Genomic DNA, 19,988 nt, shown 5'->3' on the forward strand with positions numbered 1-19,988 from the left:
GTATGTAAATAAAGTGAACATTTAAAACTCAACGTTGCCTGCATACTCCAAATATTATTTCAAATAAACCACGAGAATCACTCATGTTTTTGACAACCTATATAAATTCCAACAGCTGCGGCTTCCATAAATAGCCGTACGTAAAAATCAGAGCTCAAGCTATACTGGTTCTGAAACGGGGATATCCCCCACACGTCAAACGCAGCAGCGAGACTAATGCACCCTTTGATACGTGTTTCTTACCCCAAATACCTTCTTTTTTGTCTTAAAAAAATTCAGCAGTAAGCAACAATATATTTTAAGACATTCTTGACACCTTTTTGCAACAAAAGGCAATTGGCATTTTAAAAAGTAAAAAAAAAACACTTAATTGTACGAAAATTAGGGATTCTATACACCATACACAATCAAGGATTAATTTGATTTTCTAGAATTCTGTAGTATCTAAGTACCTAAAAAAACTTAATTCATATTTTTTAAACAAAATAAACTTGAATTTGTTAAATTAATGTTAAAAAAATCTTATTGCACTATAAAAGCAATATGATTCTCCTGTATTCAACTTTAACAGGGCTCTCTCCGTCACTCGTTTCATACAATCGTAGTTCCAATTTCATTTGAATATTAAGCAACAAAAGTCCATGAAATGCAGACATATTCTAGAAACTAATATCTGTGTCTTAAATTTTTTATGGTAATCAAACGTAGTGTAGACAGAGATCTCAAATTGGTTTCTTTCGCTACTGAAATCTTCCATCAAACTATATCTGAGTCAACCGGATTACGACTGCATCATTATTTAATTCATCATCACTCTTGAGCGCTGAATTATGGTCAATTAAAAATTTTAGTTGCGGAGTTTAGATTGCCTGTCTCCTTTCAAAAATGGGCTATACCCAACAGCAAAAAATGTTTTAATACTACGAAAAAAATAGTAGTAGTTTCAGAGCATAAACTACCTATTATTAGTTAGGTCCAGTTATATGACAGGCGATTAAAGTTATGTTAAGATTATAGTTCAACTTTGACAACCAATAAAAGTAAAAGTGGTTCGCACAAGTCTATATTATTAGAGATATTAAAATTTTGGTATAAAAGTTAACTAATCCAGACTTGTACAAAATTTTTACCTTTTAATTTTTAACTATGTGGGTGTGGTGTTCCCAAACATTTCAATTTGGGAATTTTTCGTTTTTGGCTGGTTAATTAATGATATGCTTGTTTGGTATTTCGCGTAAATAATCTTTCACGTGATTTCATTCTTGTGATTTGTGCGTCTTAACGACTTGTCATGCAACTGGGCCTGTGTTAGATAGTAGAGTTTAAGATAAAGGCAGTAAAAAATGACAGTCGTCAGTAGCAACCTGTTCCTAACACCTAGTAAATAACAAACACTTTCACTACACTTGCTGGCAATAAAACTACTATTATAACCTAGAACTCACGTGGTTACATGTTTGCTGCTCTCCTGCCAAATCACAGTCTATTCACTTGTCACTGTCGTCTGTCAAAGTCACTTTACACTTGATGTCCATCTGACACATGCTATTGTCTTTGTTAACCTAAACTATATACACCACATACCTTCCCCTTTAGTCTTTTTATTATTATTATTGCATTAACTAATGTTTCATTATTCCCCCCTTCCACGTAACCACTGCTTCCTGGGGTATCCCTAACCTGTCCCGCATCTCCTCTGGGCTCAGCTCACTGTCTGCATCTCGCCTTCGTATCTGGTTGATGTGCCTGGTCACCACTGGGCCATTCTCTATTCTGATTAAAAACCTTGCCGGTCCTTTCAGCCTATAGATGTCACCTTTTACCCACTTTCGCCCTCGTGAGTAAGACCGTAGCCATACTTTATCATTTATTTTAAAAGTTCTTACAGGGACTTCTTTGTTGCTTTCTATTTGATTATCTGCCACTGGTTTCCTTGAGAATGGATGTATTATGTCAAACCTTGTTCGAAATCGTCTTCTATTTAACGCTTCCGCTGGTGTCTTTCCTGTAACCGTACTTGGCGCTGTCCTCAAACCAAATAATAACCTAGGCAACTTAACTTCTAGGTTGCCACCTGACATAATCTTGAGTTTATTTTTGATTGATTGTACAGTCCTCTCTGCTTGACCATTTGATGATGGGCTATATGGAGGAGTTAAGATATGCCTTATGCCATTGCTCTGCATAAACTTCTTGAACTCTGCAGATGTAAAAGCCGTCCCATTATCCGATACCAACACCTCGGGCAGCCCTTGTTCTGCAAATATTTCTCTCAGTGCTCTAATTGCACATTCAGTTGATGTAGTTCTAACAACCTTAGCTTCAGGCCATTTTGAGTGAGCATCCACCACTATTAAAAATATTCTGTTGTCCACAGGGCCTGCAAAGTCGATGTGCAATCGTTGCCATGGGCTGGCAGGGGTAATCCATGAATGTGCAGTACTTTGAGGCATGTTCCGATGCACCTGACAACTCTCGCAGTTTGCCACTAAACTCTCAATTTCATGGTCTAGCCCCGGCCACCAAAAATAACTTCTAGCAATCGATTTCGACACCACCACACCATCATGTGTCTCATGTAGACCCTGTAACATATGCTGACGTATAGGGGGCGGTATAACCACTCTACTTCCCCATATGATACAATCATTGCTAATTGATAATTCTTTCCTTTTTACCCAATATATTTTTAATCTTTCATCCTCAACTCTATCTGGCCAACCGTGCAAGATCCAATACTTAACTTTTGCCATCACTTCATCACTTGCTGTCTGGTCTGCAATATCTTTAGCTGAATATTCTATAGCACTAGGTTTTTCGGCCAATAACAACACTTCTGGTGATATTTTCTGAGCTTTTTCCTCACTAGTCTCCATTGGCCATCTGCTCAGTGCATCGGCCCCCACTATGCTAGATCCACATTTATACTGCAACTCATAATCATATGAATTCAATTTTAATGCCCATCGCATCATTCTAGGTGATAAAACTTTTGGTATCGCCTTATTAGGGCTAAATATTCCTAGTAACGGTTTATGGTCTGTATATATCAATACCTGTCTACCATATAAATATTGATTAAATTTTTCTAATCCAAACATAATGGCCGCCGCTTCCTTATCTAATTGACTGTAATTTCTCTCCGCCTTAGTTAGTGTTCGTGATCCCAGAGCAATCGGCTTTTCGCTTCCATCCTCCATCCTGTGAGCCAATACCGCCCCTACTCCATATTCGGAGGCATCACATGTTAACACTACCGGCTTGGTATTATCAAAATGTATTAATGTGTCTTCACTGGACAACACAGACTTAGCCTTATTAAAAGCATCCATTTCCTTCTTTGTCCATTTCCATTTTGCATCCTTATCTAGCAATCTGTGCAGCGGTTCCAATAATGTTGCTTTGTTTTTCATAAATCTCTCATAGAAATTCAACAGCCCGAGAAACGCTTGTAACTCTTTCACATTTTGAGGTGCTCTGGAATTACTTATCATGCTTATTTTTTTTGCACTTGGGTGGATGCCCAGCCTGTCTACCACATATCCCAGAAATTCCACCCTGTCTGTCGCTATTTCACATTTTTTTTTATTCAATCTCAATCCTACATCTTTGAGGCACTGCAGCACTTTATCTAAAATCTGAATGTGTTCTTCCTCATTTTTCCCTGCTAATAATATATCATCTAGGAGTACTGTCACCCCCTTTATGCTCGCTAATGTATTGGCCATTAGCCTTTGAAATATCCCCGGGCATGCTTTTAATCCGTATGGTAATCTTTTCACTTTATATAAGCCTTTTGGAGTATTTATGGTTAGCATTTTTGCTGTATTATTTGTAACTTTTACTTGGGTATATGCTTCTTTCAGGTCAAGTTTTGAAAATATTGTACCACCTGCTAACTCTGACAATGATTCATTAATTGTTGGTTGGGGATATGTATCCGTTTCAGTCGCTGCATTGACTGTCAACCGGTAATCACCACATAACCTAATGCTTCCATCTTTTTTTTGTACTGGAACAATTGGTGTAGCCCAATTTGAAAACGGTATTGGTTCAATTACGCCTGTCTCTACCAATCTGTCTATCTCCCTACACACTCTATCCCGTATAGCAAAGGGTATGGGGCGGCTTCTCATAAATCTTGGCTGTACATTTTCTTTACAAGTAATTTCTACCTCTGGTCCTGTATATTCACCTAATCCTTCCTTAAACACTTCTTCATACTTCTCCAAGGTCTTAGCTAGGCTGTCGACTTCCATACAATTAATACCCCCAATTGTTATCCCTAAACACTTGAACCAGTTTCTTCCTAGCAGGTTTTGTCCCCGTCCTCTTGCAATTAGCAATGTCAAGTGCCCCTTGAATTTTCCATATTCTATGTGCACTTCCACACTACCCAGCAACTGTACTGGCTTATAAGTCCACGTGTGTAGATTTAGGTTTGTTGGTGTCAACTGCGGCAATGCCCCATTCCATATGCCCCGGGCCTGGTCTTCACATACAATGGTGTATGAGCACCCTGAGTCCACTTCAAACTGTATTATCTTCCCGTTCAACTTGACTTCGACCAATACAGGCGGCACTCGCTCTGCTCCACTTACACTGTGCATGCCGTTCATAAATTCATCTATTTCTTTAACTTCCCCTTGCTCTTTTCTATTCTTCGAGCACATTCGGGCAATGTGGCCTACCCGAAAACATTTAAAGCACTTTGTCGCAGCAAAACTGCACTTCTTGTACAAGTGATTCCCCCCACAACGGAAGCAGAAAGACTTCTTCTCTTTCACCGTGCTCACGTCCATCGCTTCATCTTCACTGTTAATCTTACTAGTCCCTGCCACCGGCTCTGAGTCCTTCACCTCACTTACATTGATGACCTTTAGGTCTTTTTCGCGTTTCTCAGCCTGTAATGCCATCTCGACTGCCAATTCATAGGTTAAACCTGTTTTTTTAATAGGCTTTCCTGTAATTTTGTATCGTACACCCCACATACCAATCTATCTCTCAAAGTTCTCTCTAAATCTACAAAATTACAGTACTTCGACATCTTTCTTAGTGCTGCGATGTATTCCGGCATATGCTCGTTTTTGTCCTGTTTTCTCATGTGAAATTTAAATGATTCCACTATTTCATTTGGTCGTGGGCTAAAATGATTGTTCAGTACATTGATTACTTCCCCTAAAGTAATCTGATTAATATTTTTCGGGAAAATTAATGATTTCACCAAACCGAACAAATCTGCGCCGCATGATGCGAAAAATATTGCTTTCTGTTTTGAAATATCCGTCACACCTTTTGCCTCGACAAAAAAACCAAACCTTTCGATGTACGACTCCCACTCGTCGTTCTTTATGTTAAATTCCTGAAATCTTATTTCGGACATTGTTAGCACCCGTTTTTCCGTGTAATCCCGGCCTAATTTATTATTTTCACGCACTAATCACTGAGATGTTTTTAGATTCTCGTCGCCACTATTATAACCTAGAACTCACGTGGTTACATGTTTGCTGCTCTCCTGCCAAATCACAGTCTATTCACTTGTCACTGTCGTCTGTCAAAGTCACTTTACACTTGATGTCCATCTGACACATGCTATTGTCTTTGTTAACCTAAACTATATACACCACAACTACCGTTAATGGTGTAGGGAAAAATAAACTTCGTTAACGAAAGTGTACACATATTGCTAATTACCAGTTAGTTACCTAAGTATGTAATACAATGTAATAAGAAGACGAAAAGTAGACATTGTTTTCTAAGAGTTTTCTGCCCATCAATTATTAAAAAAGTTTAATTATTTACTAATATTATAATAAACAAGTGTAAATTAAAAATTTATAACACCCCCGACAAGTGAAGGTTACAGTAAGTAGAAAAGAGCTGATAACTTTCAAACTCTCAATTGAACTTAATTGCTTTTATACTCGTACATGGCATAATATAACATATTGACAGACAGACAGATAGACAGACATGAGGAATCCATAAAGGTTCCGTTTTTGCCATTTGGGTACGAAACCCTAAAAACCGGGAACGCATCGGCGGTTCCTCTGGTACTTACTGTAAATATTAATGGGCGGCGTTAACTTTTGACACACTATTGCATTTATAATATAATATAGTCTTGTATGGGTTGGATATTACAATATACCTACCTATTCAGTTGTCGTGATGTCGTTTACCTAATTTAAGGTTTTATTAACAAAATAAATAGTAGATTCATTTGAAAGTTCACACCCTAACTTAGCTCGCAAAAAAAATTAAGTACAATATCAGCTGATATGAACAGGTTGACATGTGCTAATGGGACCACTTTAAGTACTTAGTTTTACTTTCTTTGTAGGCACCATAATAAAAACAAACGACTTTTCATTACATGTTCACTACCCACTCGCATAGAGTTAGGAAAGTGTATTTGGAGGCACTAGTATTGGTTGAAAGTGAAATTGTATACTTAGATACTTTTTATCAGTAGGCGGGTTATTAGATTGGCTAACGTCTTACTCGTTGATGACTAGAAGGTAATGTGATAAAAAATCCTTAGTACATGAAGACACTGCGTCTTCGAACAGTGCGTTTTACCAGTGTTAACATAATATCCGAGTATGTATAAACATAGTATCCGAGATATGGCCGCTAATTATGGACTTCATAAATAAGTTCAGTCTATCAGCGTGCGATGGAGAGCTCTTGTATGCTTCGAGTTTCTCTATGTGATCAAACCAACAAGTGTAAATTAAAAATTTATAACACCCCCGACAAGTGAAGGTTACAGTTACTAGAAAAGAGCTGATAACTTTCAAACGGCTGAACCGATTTTCTTGGATTATAGCTAAGAACACTCTCGATCAAGCCACCTTTCAAACAAAAAAAGACTAAATTAAAATCGGTTCATCGGTTTAGGAGCTACGATGCCACAGACAGATACACAGATACACAGACACACAGATACACACGTCAAACTTATAACACCCCTCTTCTTGGGTCGGGGGTTAAAAATGCAGAGATCCGTAGGAGAACCAGAGTAACCGACATAGTTAAGCGGGTTGCTGGCCGTTGGATAGGCGTTGGAGTCCCAAGTTTCTAGAATGGCAACCTCGCACTGAAAAGTGTGGCGTTAGAAGACCGGGCCACTAGGTACACGGACGACATCAAACGAGTTGGAGAGAGCCGTTAGATTCAGGCAGCGCAACATCGCAGCGTGTGGAAGTCAAAAACCGCATGTCCAGCAGTGGACGTCTTCGTTGACAATGATGATGATAAAGTACTCTAAAATGAAATACCTAGAGTATTGACTCTAGACTTATTCTACAGACTTTTGATATGTATGAGCTTTTGTAAGTACTTCAAAAGGTTCATCACAGTTATGTTCTAACTTGCTACTCATCTTATTCCTGGCGGCAATAAACCTGGGCCTCAACCTTTCGCTAAACATTTTTATTTACAAGGTCACACCGTGGTTACACCGCACCATAAAGACTGAGCTTAACTCATTACTGGCTATAGCAACTTTTTATCATAGACTGTCTTGTTAGAAAACATACTTTCTGAAACGAGTATAAGATAAAAGAAATGTGTCTCGATTATGATCAAGTTATATTTCCTCCACTCATAATAATGAAGCATTATATTGGAAACAAGTTTTCACAAGTTCTTAAGCTGGCACGCGTCAACAAACCGACGGTAACCAGATTCTGGTGCCAACTGTACCCACTACCTATTTTATTTGGTGGCGAGTTTTTCTACAGGTTTATAACCGGACGGGACAGTAAAATGGAAAACTTTGCACCTAGACTGCCTTGAATTACGTTGATAGAAAGAAAAATAGATAGACGTTGTATTTAATCCACTTTTACTAACTACGAGTAGGTACTGACAAACTTATCCTCCAATTAAGTCACTCAGCGAGCTATGGCGAGAGTTGTGTTAGGAGTTTCTCTGAAGGACAAGATTCGAAATAAAAGACCCGCAGGAGAACCAAGGTCACTAACATAGAACAAAACATGTTGACCCCTGTTGATCCCTACTACAACGGATGTTCGAAAATTCCACCTGATTGAAGTCAGGGTAAGTAAACTAGTTGCTTATTTTGCTAAGCTCTTGTAGCGAGTAGTGAATTTGGGCGTGGCTAGCTGCCGCCAACCAGCCAAGCTAAGGCAAATGTTCCAGTATGATACCGCATAGCAGTGATATAATATTAACTTACGCCTTTGTATACATAGAACTCTTTTTTTAATTCAGCTACAAGTTAGCCCTTGACTGCAATCTCACCTGGTAGTAAGTGATGATGCAGTCTAAGATGGAAGCGGGCTAACCTGAAAGGGGTATGACAGTTTTCATTAAACCTATACTTACACCTTTCGTTACTCTTCTACGTCATCATAAACTTTGATATTATATCCAAAAATAAAACCATAACATTCAAAACTTTTACAACATACTTTTGCGTCTACTTTCATGTAGCAAAATTTTATACTTTATATCTACTTTATGGCATCATATTATAGCTAAGTTTCAGACGTTTCTCAAATTTTATTGCAGCGGTAATAAAGTCTTAAATCAAAATAATGCACTCGGTATTTTGTTGAACTTTGACTGATGACATTATAATGTTTTTCAAGCTTTTCTCTTCACTGCATTCAATTTTATTGCCCAAATCAAGTTTTAATATCTTTTCAACTATTAATAAAACGAAAAACTTATTAAGTTAATATATCCAAATTCATAGATAATGAATTTTATTATAAATCAAAAAATTTATCACGATTTACGGGTGGTTGGTTTCAAATAGACTGTTCTACACACGGCCCCTTTTCTAGTTGGAGAAGAAAAGGCATTACCCCCAAAGTTGCGTCCCTCAGCAATTATTACAAAATTTGACAAGTCAGGCGTTTAGAGGGGAGGCTGGCACAAGACGGTAACCCCTATACTTAACGTTTAGGCACGGCGAAATGCTCAAAATTAGTAATGACTTGAAAAAAAAATCAATTCATGTAATCTTTTATGGAGAGACGTATTTTCGATCCACTTACTAAATAAAAAATTGAAATATTTTCCAATTTGAAAAAAAAAAGGAATGCACAATTTTATTTTAGAACATTTTGGGTCTAATTATATACTTACTTACGTTTATTTTTATAGTTAATAGGTAATGATGCAAGGTCGATTTCATGCTTTAAAATAAAGTGGTATAAGTCTTTACTCCAAAGTCCAAACTAAGCTGCGCTCAAAATCACACTAATATTATAAAGGCGAAAGTTTAGCTGAATGGAGCTCTCAGCACGACTTAAGGGACATTTCGCCAAGGCTCGAATTATAATTAACGCTGTCAGTCAAGTACCGTCGAGTTGTCGACTTCAGCACCCTCCAGTTAAACAATACTTAACTAGAGTTAGCGTAGAAATTATAATGAAAGTGAAACAAACGTTTCGTTAAAATGTGAAAATATTTTTGCTACTCTTCCCATATCAGATTAATTAATTATTATCAACCAGTCTATTCTTTATTATGAAACAGTCTTATTTTAATCTAATTTAGATATGATCAAACAATCAATTTATTTATTAATTCACAAAAATTAGTGTATACATCGAAACTCTAGAATCGAGCCGTATGAAACTCACCGCATTGTTATGCCAAGAAGACTTACCATTTGGTATATGAATAATGGAAAAGGTCACAACCCTTAGTAATAATAAATATGATACAGTAAGAGAGGAGGCAGCTAAGAAAAACTAATTGTTGATCGGCAAAAAAGTAATAGCGTCGCAAAATTAAGCTGCATTGGTAAATTTAATTCCTTAAAAGTTTTCAAGTGGCCTGTGTAACATCTCCTTGTTTTGGAGCTATATAATAGTCTGTGGCATATTTTTCCAACAATGCTCCCTCCAACCCAAATCCATACATGCTCACTTGGAACGTATCCAACTCAAAAAGTACAAAAGTGCTCCAGTGCGCTTAATCATGCAGAACTAATATTTATGGATACTGACCAGTTAGAGATACCCCCGGGTAAAAATAGCAAAAAATATTTTTTGAGAGCTGAAAAAATTTAAGTACGTACTACAGGTAAAAACAAAGCTTTTCAATGAAAATGATTCTAAAAATTACTTTACTGGCTTGTTGTTACATTCTTAAATTCCTGGCGGGTTGTTTATATTCCATTAATTCTTAGGTAATTTTTCCATTTTTCCATTTTTATGAAACTAAAATAAATAACTTGCCTTTATCAAAATATATAGGCCATTGATATTGAGCCATGAAAAAGTAACTGTTCGTTAACAAATTAAAGCTATTAAACAAATTGTAGCTAGGTATTTCGCTAATTCAAAAACAGAATCAAAGATCGGCATTTAATATAATAAGAGACTTAGTACAATAAAATACATACTAACATTTTGAATGTGAAAGTGTTTGTCTGTTACCTCGGCCATCCGTTTGTTGTCTATCATGGCTCATCTAAAATAAAAGGAATATTCAAAAAACATAAATCCACGCGGACGAAGTCACGGACATAATCTAGTAAAAAACACATAAAAATCTCGTGGTGAACTTCGACATCTCGTAAATTATAACAAACACTTCTTCAACGTAAATAAATCATTGTCAAATGAGAAGCCTCTTTATGTCGTTTACGTAACTTGCACTTTGAACGTATAAATCTTCCTATAGTTATAATCTCATTGTAAAACCATCTCATTAGTTTAAGGCTTGAACAGACACGACGCGCGGTGGCAAGCGTACAACGTGGCTTGTGCGTAGTTCTAATGCAAGAAACTTTACAAAGGAGTTCAAACTGTGAAATAGGTGTAGGAGCCATGCTTGAGTGGAGTCCCTTATACAGATAACGATTTGTGCATGAGTTCAGTGTAAGGTCGTCAAATTGTCGCGTGTCTACAGTAAGCGACTGAAAGAGCACAATTTAAGATGCACTTCGTCACATAAACTCTTACTTGTATTACAGCAATGTAGATCTTCTGCTGTTCACCAAAGTTAATGCGGCGTATATGGAGGCTGGGCTCACTTGGTCACGTGACTTAGAAAAACACCTTTGGCGGCGCTGCCTTTCAACGGGTCCCGTATTAGTTTTTTTTTTCATGAAAAGGAGAGAGAGAGAGATTCATATAGAAAGAGAGGCGTTTGTTAAACAGACCGTAGTTCTATGTTGAATTAAAATTTATTGCATTGTAACGAGTCCCTATTTATTAAAAAATCAAAATTCAAAATTCAAAATTCAAAATTCAAAATGTTTTTATTCAATTAGACTTTTACAAGTTCTTTCGAATCGTCAAAAGCATCTACCACTGGTTCGGAATGCCTTGCGAAATGAGCCTTCTGTACTTATAAGGTACTACTATGAAATATTCTATAGTACAACTATACGAGTCTTGCTGAACTCTTGAGGTTACCTTGTGAAAGTCATCCTTCAACGGTGATGATCTTTTAACCGGAGCATTACTTTTAGAAGCCGTGTCGCACGTTTTTCTGTTGCGCCATGCTGCTGTCGGAAGTTCTGTTTGTTTAAGCCTTTAAACGGTATTAAAACTCCACACCACATCCTCATTGCACGGCGCATCATTACAGCGGCCGCCCCGGGGTACATAAAAGGTTAATTTTGAAAGTAGACTGTGTTTGTTCTTCGCCATTTTATTACGTGAACGCAATTTTGAAGGCATTTTTAATAAGCGCTACTTACAGCGAGCTATTTTTGTTAAGACATAGTTTTGTGACAGAGACTTGGGGATGAATTTTCAATATTAGGGCTGTAGAAAGGAGGACGTCAAAGAGGGGGTTGATTCAACATATTAAAATATCGTCGGATTTATAAGAATTTAACAATGGTAATATTAGAACACGTGGACAATTTGGTGAAATGTTTTCATTGAGAAAGTGTACCAAGGCCTAGTGGTCAAAGGCCCTCTGGGTGGGATGCCCAGGAGGGACGTAGGTTCGAATCCATTCAATTTAAATGAGGAGATCCGTAGGAGAACCAGAGTAACCGACATAACACGCTCAAGCGGCAATAGTACAAGAAACAGATAGACGTTGGAGTTCCAAGGTGCTAAAATAGCGACCTTGCACCGGAAAGCACCGTGTTGGACGACCCCCAACTAGGTGGATAGACGGACAAACCAGTCGCAGGGAGCCACTGGATTCAGGCGGCTCAAGACCGTGGCGCGTTGAAGTCCCTACAAGGGACCTCTGTCCAGCAATGGACGTCTATCGGTTTGATATTGATGATGATGTAGATATTAATTACATAGGTACGTAATCTTTATAACCTTCACGTCACGAGAGTACTTCCATACGAATGCACTTAATCGCAGGTCATAATCCTGCAGTGCAAGTTTAAAAATAAAACTATTCGTCTTCCATTACTAAGAGCAATCAACCGCTCCAGTCACATTATTGCTCGATTGCTTTTACGATAACGATCTGCCGAATGCAACTGAATCGATTTTTTAATCGATTCTCTTTAATGTACAATGCGGTGCCTGTAAAACTTACTGCACATCTCGGTTATTATTTTTTAACACGTTTTTATTATGATTGCGATCGGCCTGAGAAACAAGTAAGGACTTTTTATCAATCACTGGTTGATAAATATAGATTATTTTTTGAATCCCTTTGAACTTTTTTCGAGATAAAACATGGCCTGTGTTTTAAGTTAGGTCATAAGCTATCTCTATTTCAAACAGCCTAATCGATTCAGTCATTGTGGTGTGCAGGAGTAACATACATTACACACACACACAAACTTTCACCTTTATAGTATGAGTGTGAAGTGTGATGACAAAGTGCTCTTTTTTTTGTTTAACAAGTCGGTAAGACTTCCCCCATCTTTTTCTCTGGTTATCTCTTACACCTGTTAATGCATATGACGCTAATCTTTCTCCTGATATCTCCTATGATCTATTGTTGTTCTTTCTCTTCCCTGCCTTCCCTTTACCTTGCTTTTTGGGGTTCACATTAAAAACAAAATCTAAGTACAAAATATGAAGTATTTAGACCCAAAGATTTAAGTTGCATGTTGATATTATCTCAGCCAATTTTTCCTTCCATGCATTAGATAAAGAAGATGAAAATCATCTCGTGACAATAGGTTTCTCGATATATTTTTCCTCCTTCATTTGTATTGACGTTTATATCCACACAAATGATCCCAACATTCGTAATGTTTTCTAAAAGAAATACCTTCAAAGTTCACATGGGCTTCCACACTTCGCCTCTAGAATTACAAAGGCAGTTAATGATGTCACAGTTCGCTCTATTACCTGCAATTATCCTCAGCAATTTATTGCGCGATTTTCTCGCGCCGTGTCGTGACTTGCCCCGCGCTTTCTATCACGGGCTGTCCTCGGTGCATTATGACGTATTACATGTAATACCACTGTAATACTGCAGTGGATATTCGCAATTTTTTTTTTTGACTTATTGCAATATATAATTACGTCCAATTTATATAAATTAATAATAATAAATTAACACTATTTATCGTCGTCAAAAAGACCACCCTTGGACGCCCCTGGACCAAAAGTGCTCATCAAGCTGGCAGCATTGCCCGCTGAATGGCGATGGACAACCTTTGCACCTTGGACCTTGGACCAACCTGTTATATTTCGCAAAGTCCGTGTCACGCTCTTGCTTCCCCGAATCATTGAATCTAAATGAGCAATTGTGAGTTTTTCTTTGAACTTAAGGTTACAGCTGAGATCTAAAGAGTGCACTTTGACTTTGCACGGACTGTTTAAACGAGACAGCGCTATATCGCCCACATAAATTTTATCTCGTTTTAACCGGAACTTAAGTCTAAACAAAGTTAAAGCATGCTCTATAGCTCTCAGCCTAAAAGTCTTGAGTCAGCAAAGTTAAAGCATGCTCTATAGCTCTCAGCCTAAAAGTCTGAGTCTGAGGTTGAGATCTATATTAAAACGAAACAACGCTATATCGTCGACATAATTAAATCTAAGTATCTCGTTTTAAAGCAAAGTCAAAGTACGCTCTATAAGATCTCGGCCTAAAACTTCAGAGTCTAAAAGATTCGATAAAGTTTTGATTAGCCTTGTCTCTTTTCACATGGGCAGCCGTTGTCATGTAAAAAATTCGGCTGCACTGCATTCCATCGGTATGCGTCAATCTTTACTCTCGTTCAAATCTTGCTACACAAGTGTAAATTAAAAATTTATAACACCCCCGACGATCCAAAGTATCTGAGTTTTCCAAAACATCATTTTCAAATAACCTAACGGTTATCTAACCTTCTTTTCTACAAGAAAACTAGAAAAGAGCTGATAACTCTTAAACGGCTGAACCAATTTTTTTAGATTATAGCTAAGAACACTCTCGATCAAGCCACCTTTCAAACAAAAAAAACTAAATTAAAATCGGTTCATTCGTTTAGGCGCTACGATGCCACAGACAGATACACAGATACACAGATACACAGATACACAGATACACAGATACACAGACACACAGATACACAGATACACACGTCAAACTTATAACACCCCTCTTTTTGGGTCGGGGGTTAAAAATACTTTTTGTTTTTACAAGTATTGTATTTCACTATCTTTCTATCTATTTCACACCCAAATCTATAATAACTCACGCATTTAATTTAAAATAAACCTGTCTCACGCCTAGAATTCTTTTTGCCAAACTTATTTGTAACAGATAATCAGATTGAAACAATAATGCCGCTTGCCCAATAACTCGCTCCCGAAAGACGTGCAATTTATCACGTTACGAATTACGATGTAAATGCCAAGTCTAAGTAACAACATGGACCTATTAATTATATTTGTGTGTTATCTTCAAGGTTAGTGTGGTATACTTTACTATCTAAGTGTATCATTTGGATACCTGGAAATAATTTCCACATTCATTTCAGGTCGAGACTGAATCATCATGCACCACTTTCACCAGGAGCATCATCATTTACCACTTCCACCAGATAAGATCGTTGACATGTCATTGAAATTTAAAAAAAGTTTCGTACTTACCATGTACTTACCTACCTATCTACTTCTGGTGATTCTCAAGAAAAAGCTTAATTGACAAAGTAAGCTATTTATGTCTATTCAAGAGGATGCCCGCGACTTCGTACGCATGGATTTCGGTTTTTAAAGATCCCATGGTTTCAGAACTATTTGATTTTTTGGCACAAAAAGTTGCCTATGTCAATTGCAGGGACGCAAGCTACCTCGATTCCAAATTTCATGCAAATCGGTTGAGCGGAACTCTTTCATTTTCCGGGATAAAAATAGCCTATGTCCATCCCCGGGATATAAGCTAACTCTGTACCTTTCGTCAAAATCAATTAAACTGTTGGGCCATGAAATTGTAGCAGACAGACAGACAGACCTTTTATTTTCCTTTCGCATTTATAATATTAGTATGGAAGTATGGATTTCTATAGTCATTTGAGCAATTTTGTACCTACAGAGATGCCTTACATCTCGGGGCTTCTTTTAATTCCGGCGAATGAAAAATTTCCCATGGATTTTTAATAGGATTTTTAAAAAAATCCACGCGGATGAACTCGCCGATATCATTTTGTTTATAACATTTTTGATTATGAACGTCCAGTAAAAAATAATAATTAAAAAAAAAACCCCTCTTACGCCCAAGGCTAAAACGGCGCCTGTCCGGTATCTTTAAGTGCCCATGAGACCAAAAACTTTACGCAAAATAATGTCAGAAGTCGTGTTGAATCCGACATGCACTAAAATGCAGCAAATATTTTCATCGCATACCATTTCAACAGCATCCAAAAATGACCTTTATAAATAGTATTTAGATGCGATTTTAGAGCTTATTTCTTTATAGTCAAGTCATGATTTTGGGTGAGCGGTTTTAGTATCAAAGGATCTTCTTTGACCGTATACAGTTTTGCAAGACCCATACATAGAAAGGCGGAGTAAGTTGTTTGTCCTTGATCAGATATAGTACGGGCGAAAGGTCGGTGACCGTATTTAAGATTAACGATTATTTAAGTATATCGCATTCGTATTAATTGGTTACATTTCGGTTAACGACTTTGTTCTGAATACTGTATGTGATCTAAAAGATTGGATAAAGTTTTAATTGGAGTAAAACCTTATAAAAGATAGCTTATCGGCAAGCAGAGAGCTCACTCTCGATATAACCTAATATAATTTAAATTATAAAAGTGCTAGGTGTAGATCTAGACTTTTCATTTAGTCCTTCCTTTTTAACCCCCGACCCAAAAAGAGGGGTTTTATAAGTTTGACGTGTGTATCTGTGTATCTGTGGCATCGTAACGCCTAAACGAATGAACCGATTTTAATTTAGTTTTTTTTTGTTTGAAAGGTGGTTTGATCGAGAGTGTTCTTAGCTATAATCCAAAAAAAATTGTTCAGCCGTTTAAGAGTTATCAGCTCTTTTCTAGTTTTCTTGTTGAAAAAAAGGTTAGATAACCGTTAGGTTCATAATATTATATCAATTGACAAATGTCAAGCTGTCAAGATGGACGTTGCCTAAATACATAATTATTTATTTGAAAATGATGTTTTGGAAAACTCAGATACTTTAGATCGTAGGCGCGGAATAGTCCAAGAAAATCAGTTCAGCCGTTTGAAAGTTATCAGGTCTTTTCGGTCTTTTCTAGTTACTGTAACCTTCACTTGTCGGGGGTGTTATAAATTTTTAATTTACACTTGTTAATTACATAATATATATCTATACTCTAATATTGTAATTGTGAAAGTGTGTATGTTTGTTTAATTGTGAAAGTGTGTTTCTCCTTCCTTCATGCCCTAACTAAGCAATCAACTTGATTTTTGGCACAGAGATAAATGAAAGGATGGATAGTAACATATAGGCTACTTTTTATCTCGGAAAATCAATGAGTTCCCGCGGGATTTAAAAAAACCTAAATCCACGCGAACAAAGTCGCGGGCATCAGCTAGTTCGATATATTAGAGAGTATTTTGTAGGTCCATAATTATTATTAGTAGAAGAGAAATGAATGAACTTAAATAATAATATACACATTAGGCAATATCAAACATACAATAGAAATAAGTACCTATCGGTTTCAAAATAAGCAAAAACCATTTAAAGAAAACCGTATAATTACAAAATGTAGCTAATAGAAAAAAATATTTGTGCGTACTGCCTACTAATTATTCTTTTGCGAAAGAAACCTATTAACCAAACCGAACTTAACAAACAATCAAATATTTTTTTTAGATTGGGCATTATAGAAAAAGTCAAATTGTACGATTTCGATCTTTTGCAATAGGCTTCTTGGTACCTCTACTATTAACCTAAGAGCAGGTAACAAATTAATACCATGCGTTTGAAATATAAGTCATCGGCAAGATTCTAAGTAATTCTCGTATCTACAAAACTTATACGGACCAATAGCAACATTTTCCTCTTGGTTTGTTTTATGTTTTAAATACCTTAAAACTTTAAATAAAATAGTTGTAAGGAACGCAATAGAATCACGAAAAATTAGCCTTAATTTAATCTAATTCAGTAGATATTATTTAAACTGTGATTTTAACTTAAGTATTAAGGAAAGGTTGCCCAGTTAGTAGCATTATGCTTATTGAACAATAAAGTTTAGTATGCAAGGGAGAGTCATTTTCTTAAACCATAGTTACTCTGGGATTGCAATATCTGGATTTTTTACAATTACTATTTCAAGTTCTATTTTTTACAAGTTGAAATCGTTCCATCTGCTCCTAGACTACACTGCTATTATAAGTCTTTTGTTGATCCATTTGATATAACAGAAACATAAAGATCTTGTTTGTTTACCTTAGCTATTCACTTTTACTTTTTTTATTTGTAATTTGCCATGTCGGTAAAATTAGATAACACGCAAGGCGTTAGTTTAAAACTCGTAAACAGAACTTTGGTAAGTACTTGCTTATTAAGTATTTTATTCACTATAAGTTTGACGTGTGTATCTGTGTATCTGTCTGTAGCATCGTAGCTCCTAAACTAAGTTTTTTTTGGTTTGAAAGGTGGCTTGATCGAGAGTGTTCTTAGCTATAATCCAAGAAAATCGGTTCAGCCGTTTAAAAGTTATCAGCTCTTTTCTAGTTACTGTAACCTTCACTTGTCGGGGGTGTTATAAATTTTTAATTTACACTTGTATTTTCTCGTTTCCACTTCACTTCGAGTATGAGCTAGCCCTGAAGACCCAGTGTATTTTCATTCACTCATTACACTTTTTTATAAGACTGTGAATAACTACCAAATTAATAAAAGATTATATGGTTTTCATACTACGTACGTTTATTAATTTAAAATAACAACAGAAGGCTGTGGAAAGTGGGTGTTGCAAAATCGTAATAATAAGCATACCTATATTGAATATTTCAACACCTCATTTTGTACAATGAGCTTATGATCATATTATGATTGACGGGTACATAATGGAATTTTTTATTAGTTTGATTATAAAATTCTTATTTAATAAGACTTTAATATGTGTACCTCGTGCGTACAATTTTCGGAGATTGGAGAAAATTAATTTTGGTGTTACTCAAAGGACGATGATGTAGAGATTTAAGACATCTAGGCGAAATTAATCTAGTATTTTATATTCTAGCTACTAGCTAGGAAATCTTTGTGAAATAAAATGTCGTATAGAAAATAAAATCTATGAAATCTAAGTGAAATAAAAAATATTGGAGAATACGTTCCTACTGAGGAATCGAGGAAAGAAATAGAATTTGACGAGAAAAAATAATGAAATCTGTAAATAACACCTCCCTTCAGCGGTGCTCCGACTAGATTTTAATATGGGGTTATTACAATAGAATAGAATAGATTTTTAATCAAATAAACTTTCACAAGTGCTTTTGAATCGTCAAATAATTTACCACTAGTTAGGAATGCCGTTCCTACCGAGAAGAGCCAGCATGGCTGGCTCTTCTCGGTAGGAACGGCATTCCTAACTAGTAGGACGATTCTTCTAATTTCTAAAAAGTCGGCACCGCATTAGTGGTACCTTTGGTGCTGCAAATGTTCATAGGAAGAAGTGCATAATCATGTTTACTAGGCGGGTCATTTGATCTAAAAAATCAAAGCTAGAAATTACTCACTCTGAAATACAACTCTGTTAACTAGCTATTAATTTTTATTTGATCTTGATAGAAGTTTGAAGCTGGTAGAAAGTTGACGTGTTATGAGAAAAGGTCTTATTTTATCTATTTTCAATAATTTATTGTTATACTTACGTTCGCTGTAGATATAAGTTATGTGCATTGAATAACTCTTGTTAATTACCTGCGAACAATAGAACAAGATTGTATTATGTATTGTTATTTATATCACACTAATATTATAAAGGCGAAAGTTTGTATGTGTGTGTGTGTGTGTGTGTGTGTGTATGTTTGTTACTCCTTCACGCTAAAACTACTGGACGGATTGGGCTGAAATTTAGAATGGAGATAGATTATACTCTGGATTAGCACATAGGCTACTTTTTATCCCGGAAAATCAAAGAGTTCCCACGGAATTTTTAAAAAACTTCATCCACGCGAACGAAGTCGCGGGCATCAGCTAGTAGTCTTATATAATTGAGTATACTCCTATGTTTTCTGCAATTTTTTACGTTTTTATGGCCTCAGTATACTTACCATGTATCGACCGCTCTATAGGAAGGAAGGGGTTGTTTTCTTATTTTTAAAAATGGAACGCAATCATCATCATCTCAGTTTGCTGACGATCATTGTTGAACATAGGCCTTCTCTAGTAAGCACCACCAACCCCTGTTGTGAGAGGGGTTGGTGGCGCTTTCCTCATCCAGCCGCTTCCTACCATCCTTGTTATATCGTCAGTTCATCGTACTGAAGGGCACCATCCAACGGTCATCGTCCCTATGACAAGCCAGTTCCACCTGATGGTTTGGGCTATGTAAGCTTTGGTTCTCTTGCGGAGTTTCTTATTCCGGATCTTATCCTTTTTATTTTCATTATGTAAATAGACATGCACTTAGCTGC

The 19,988-nt window shown here is 36.6% G+C and overlaps 1 protein-coding gene and 1 long non-coding RNA gene across 2 annotated transcripts in view; both read right to left on the minus strand.

The window, feature by feature from the left end:
* The window catches only part of LOC123866947 (putative uncharacterized protein DDB_G0282133), a 277,632-nt gene that overhangs the window by 151,603 nt on the left and 106,041 nt on the right, over nt 1–19,988 (minus strand). The gene's annotated exons all lie outside the window — the stretch shown is intronic.
* LOC123866982 lies at nt 5,489–19,896 on the minus strand. Its single transcript, XR_006796294.1, has 3 exons — nt 19,886–19,896; nt 8,219–8,224; nt 5,489–5,629 (listed from the first exon to the last, which is right to left on the minus strand). It is a non-coding gene; the product is annotated as an uncharacterized LOC123866982 (long non-coding RNA).

The sequence above is a fragment of the Maniola jurtina genome, chromosome 7, assembly GCF_905333055.1.
Source record: "Maniola jurtina chromosome 7, ilManJurt1.1, whole genome shotgun sequence".
Lineage (NCBI taxonomy): Eukaryota > Metazoa > Arthropoda > Insecta > Lepidoptera > Nymphalidae > Maniola > Maniola jurtina.